The following is a 6,000-nucleotide window of genomic DNA, read 5'->3' on the forward strand; positions in this document are numbered from 1 at the left end:
TTCCTGTTGTATTTTGTCACAGTTTCTTTCTTAGAATATTTCCATATTAATTCCTAAATTGTACATTTATTAATAGAGCTTCAATAAATCAGTGATTTGAAGGACCTTGAAAATTCTCTTCCATTCTTATCAGTCTGCCCATTTCCTCCTTTTCCTATTTCTGTCCTTTTCATATGATATTACTCACTGGTCTTTGTGCTGATCCACCCCTTTGCTTACAGTTTTCCTGTTCCTCATCCTGACAAGCAGAATCCACTCACCCTAAGAAACATTGGGCACCTACTATACACCAGGTACTACTCCAAGTGCTGGGGATACAATATGGAAGAAGCCAAACTTCCTATTCTGTGCCGCTTACATTCTGTTGAATTGTGTTCCCAAGGAGGAAAGTGAAAAGGCTCCCTTATCCTGGACAGTACACTCCCCCAAAATACACTGATCCTGCTAAGAAACTATACTTCCTTGGGCCTCCCTGGTGGCACACGGGGTTAAGATGCAACCTACGAAGCTCACCGTCAGCATTTGTAGCACAAGTTAGATCCCCAGCCAGGGAGCTACACATGGCGCAGCAGACCTCTCCTGACTTGCCCGCTGCTCCCCTCAGCAGTGCATTTTGGTCAGTCTTCCTGTTCTGTTCCCTACTCTGTCTCTGGTGAATCCTCTCACCCCCCACACCTCTGGCCTGTGCTGCAGTTTTTGTATACATAAATAAATAAATATTAAAAAAAAAAGAAACTACACTTCCTTGTTTGTTGCCAACACACAGGATGAGGTCTCAAAAGAAGAGCGCTCTGCCCAGCCCCACACTCCAAACCTCACTGACTCCCTGCCATTGCCACCTTTAGAGTCTGCAGACCCAGTTCCAGTGGGTGAAATGCAGACATTGGTTGTGAAGAGATTGACATTGACCTTGAAAACTGGAGGATGAGCTGGGGTGGGAACTACTGCACTCTTGTGTATCTCTCCCTTCCTGGCGTATCTCTCCCTTCCTCCTCCCTGCCCAAGCTGGAGGAGATCAAGATAGGATTCTGGCTTCCCAATTCTGGCTTCCCAACTACTGAGCTGTGTGGTACAATGTAACTTTGACAGAGACCAGTAATAAGACCAAGCATGGCCAAATCCAGGGGGAGAATGTCAGAAGTGAGCCTGAGACCGGCTGAGGGTTAAGTGCAGGAGCAGCAGCCAGACCTGTATAGGAAAAGAAGCTGTGGTGATGCAGGGAGCATGTAAGAAAACTTGAAACCTGTGAATGTCCCATGTGTATTTTTTAAACATTCGTGAGACATAAAAATTGATGATGTTTTCAATCACAAAAGGCAAACAATAAATTCCTCCCCCGAACTGAGATAATTCAAAGGACATGGCAGAAATTTTAATTCCCCAAAACCTTTGAAATACTTACGGACATTGTCCTGTGCCATTTCTGTGCAGTAGTATCAATTTACCGCTTTTTTCCCTGAATTGTTAGTAAAGATAAGGATTTTATATGCATTTATTCTTCTCTAAATTGCTATTTATGCCTTTCTTTTTCCAGATGGATGTTACTATCCTATCATAATCAGGATCTTGAAATAGCTTAAGGATTTTGAGAGCACTATTTGGTGCAAATTCTCAGCTAAATATATTAATACATTAAGCAAAAAATTCTAAATATTACCAGCACAGCACATCAAAATGTATTAATTATATCTACTACCCCAACATTAGTCATTGACCAAAAGCTCCTTTAAATGAATTTGTTTAAATGTCTTAATAGAATGCTACTGCTGGGCAATCTTGATGCCTAGGACAATGCTTTCGTAAGACTCTGATTTTTTTTTTTTAAGATTTATTTATGCATACAAGAACTGAGGTACAGGCCAGAGGCGTGAGAGGTGAGAGGACCACCAGAGACAGAGCGGGAACAGAACAGGCAGAGGGACTGAAGTACACTGCTGAGGGGAGCAGTGGGCAAGACAGGAGAGGTCTACCTCGCCATGTGGGTTGCTCCCTGGCCAGCCGGGGATCAAACTCATGCTGTAGTGGCTGCAGAGAGCTTCATAGGTTGCATTTCAAGCCCTTGTGCCACCAGGGAGGCCCTAGCAAGACTTTAGGCAGTTGAATTCTTAGATTGAAGAGTATTTGAAATTTGAATTTAAAGGTATCTTGCCAGATTGTTTTCCAAAAGCATTATTCAGTGTTCAGTTATTGTAACGTTTCATATTTCTATAAGAATATGTAAAATTACTATCCCCCCACCTCCCTGAACCTGTCAGTTATAGATATTATATTTCCTTTTGTCTCTTTTGCCTGTCTGATGGGAGCAAATAGATATTTCAACAATTCCTTTAATTTGCATTTCCCTGACTTACTAGTAAATTTTCATTTATTTGACAGTCATTTGGGTTTTCTCTTCTGTGACGTACCTATTCATATACCCTGTTCATTTTCACAAGATGTATATTTTTGGTTAATCTGTAAGTTTTCTTTATATAATATATCGATCATTTGTCATATCTGTATTATCAGTTTTTCCAGTAATATCATTTTTTTCTTATTTGGTATCATGCAATATCATAGATACCATTTTCAAAGTTTTAAATTTTATATAGTCAGATATGACTAGTTTTACTACTGTGGCTCTAGATTTCCAGGCTTGATTATATATGGGATAGATTTTCAGGAATAAAATTACTAGGTTGAAGAGTGTATCACAGGTTTTCTTAGATTTTTGTTGTTTTAATTTTTAGTCATAGCTTTAAGCCTATTTGTTTTATATCAGGTGTAAGATGTAAAAGTAAAAGTTTAAATTTTTCTGGAAGAGTAGATGGTTACGCTGGGGTTAACTATTTACTAGCTCATTGAACTTCCACATTTGTTGTATATTGACTTGTCATGTAAACGGTGATTTAATTTTAGATTCTTTTCTTCCATTCCACTGATCTACTTGCCTTCCATTCCACTGATCTATTGAAAATGAATACTAATGTTGATTTGCTTAAGGTAATTCTAAGGTTCTGATAACTAGTATGACAAGTCTACCCTCCACTGATCATTTCCATGGTTTTCTTAGCTTTCCTCATAGGTACTTGTTGAACATAACAATTTTAAGAATATTTTATTCGATTAATAAAAAATATATAGAAACAACTATTGTTGACCAGGATGTGGAAAAAAGGGGAACCCTCATATTATATTGGTGGGAATGTAAATTGGTGTTGTCACTATGAAAACAGTATGGAGAATTGCAAAAAAAAAATTAAAAATAGAATCACCATATGATCCAACTATTCCATTTCTGAATTTTTATCTGAAGAATATAAAAACACCAACACAAAAAGATATATGCACCCCCCTGTTCACTGCAACAACATTTGGAACAATGTAGATGGACACAGGGGATTACACTAAGTGAAATAAGTCAGGTGGAGAAAGACAAATACTGTATGTATAAAATGTGGGATATTAAAAAAAAACTGCAAGCAAACAAAATATAAAAGCAAAACGAAATCTGTTCTTAGATCCTGAGAACAGATTGAAGGTTACCAGGGGTGATGGAGCTAGAGCTGTGGAAGCTAGATCTTTGGTGGGGATCAAGTAGTAGTGTCTCACAGATGGAGAATTACAGTGCTCTACAGCTAAAGCTTACATCATGCTATATACCATTGTTAACTCAATAAAAACATTGAGCCCTGTTTTTTCCTAATTCTAATTGGAAGTTTCATTATATTTAAATGTTAATTTTGAATGAAATGACTTGCCATGTAAACTGGGATTTGAGTGAATTGACTTGTCATTCTAGATCCAAGAAATGGGAGATATTTACATTAGTTTAAGACTTTGTTTAATGTCATTTAATAGTACAGATTCTGAATTTGGCCCGCAGTCTTTCTAGTTAAAATTTTTTCCTATGTAATTTAAAATGTCTTTCCATTTCACGTCTAGACTTTTATAGCTAGAACACAAGAGAGCAGTTGACTTAACGTTTATTGCCTATCTACTTAACCAAATTTGCACAAATATCCTAATTGGTTGGGTCTTTTCCCTATTCTTTCATTTTTTTTTCACTTTATTCTCTTACTATTAAATGTACATTCATACAATCAGCAAAAAAAAAAAAAAAACCTTTTATTTATTTCCTAATGTCCATGACATTCATTTTATGTTCTTTTTTAACAGCACTTACTAAAATCGCCAATAAAATATTTAATAAGTATGGTGATCAGCATCGCTTTTCATTTCTGGTGTTAACTGCAACGGCTTTAGGGTTTTGATCTTTCAGATATTTATTGCTAGTTTTTGGGAACTCCGTGCATTTTAATAAACTGATCTATTCCTGAAGAACCTTATAGTCTGCAAACACCGCGCAAGACAATAGTGAGGGGCTACCAGCTTGGGGAGCCGTAACGAGTAGAGGTGGCCGCCCAGACCCTCGCCGCTCCCGGAATGGGGCCCGGACGCCCGGCGCAGGGACCTCCGGGAACGCAGGGCTGTGGGCGCGGCCAGGGGCGGAGCAGGACGGTCTCCCCCCGCCCCTCAACCTCTCTCCCCACCCAGCGGATACTCCGCAGCCCGTAGCCCCAAGGCCTGGTGGGGCTGCGAGCCCTTGGAGATGCGAGGAGGTCTGTCCCGCAGGCCTGGGGCCCCGCGCGAGCGCTCAGGCGTCGCCGCTGCGCCCCATGCTCAACTCCCAGCGAGCGGGCACCTCTGATGCCGGGGAGTCCCTGCCTTTCTCGGCCCTGCCCCTCAAACAAACAACCTCCCCACCTAATTTCCTAGATGGCCGCGGCGCCGCTTCTCCCGGCACGCAGCGCTCGGCCGTACCTGGCTGAGAGCCCCGGCGGGACGCGGACGGGGCGGGACGCGGGCCTGCAGCTCTGGGCGCCGGGACTGCCCACGCCCGCGGGGCCGCGTCGGGGAACTTGGCCTCACCAGGGGCGAGCAGCGTCGGTGGGGCGCCCGCGTCAGGCCCTCCCGTGCAGAAACTCCCTCCGAGCAGCGCAGATGGTCATCTTTATCCCATTGAAGAATTCACAAGTTTGGCTGCTGAATTCTAGGAAATGCCTCTTCAGCATTTGCTGATATGTCCTTGGAGGCTTTCTTAGTTTATTGATACGTTTTCATTTTATATTGAAAGCCCTTGTAGAATTCCTGGAACAGTCCCTACTTAGTGATACATGGCTGGATTTTATTTGCCAATGTTTTGTTTAACGTTCGATTCCATATTAATATAAGTACATAGTGTCCTTTTTGCGTATTCACTTGGAATTTTAGTTATTGCGATTAAGACTGGAGGGAGGGGAAGGGATGGGGGGCGTAAGGGGGCGCATCTTTTCCCCACTGCAGAATAGAAAAAAAATCAACAATCAGCGCGCCCTTTGCCGTTGTCTTTTTGCACCGACATCCCATTTTCATTGGCCCAGTGCTCGCTCAAATGCTCATCCTTCTTGGCTCAGAGTTGGTATTTGGAATTGCCAGGAAATCAAACATTTCCTATAGATGTTCGTATTTGCTGCTTCGGGATTTGCATGTTGTGTTTCTCTTCGGATGCTTTCATTCTCCTTTGCCGCCCTCCCTACAATTAAAGTCAACACATCCAAATCCTTCACAATTTATTTGTGATGTTGTCAACTCTCTTGGCTTGCCTTAATTGTATGTGATAATTTACAGTTGGTTTTTAATTTTTCAGTTAATCGAAAAGTCTTCTTCTTTAATGGGTTAATTCAGTTCATTCAGACTGAGACTTAGATTTGATTTTATTCTTTTGAACCTTACCGTATAGTTATTACTTTGTAACTTTAAGAAATGTTTGACATTTTTATCTTATTTTTGTGAGTTTGAGTTGTTGATTCCATTTGTTTCCCTTGCTCATTTCCATGTTCCTTTGTATATTTTTATCCTGTTAATCATCACTGTCCCATTTACCCTGTTTTATTAAGCAGTATCTCCTAACTTGCCTTTGTTTGCAGACAAAAATACCAGATGTTTCCCCACCTGATTCATCCCCACAACACTCTAATT

The sequence above is a fragment of the Talpa europaea genome, assembly GCF_964194135.1.
Source record: "Talpa europaea genome assembly, chromosome: 3".
NCBI lineage: Eukaryota > Metazoa > Chordata > Mammalia > Eulipotyphla > Talpidae > Talpa > Talpa europaea.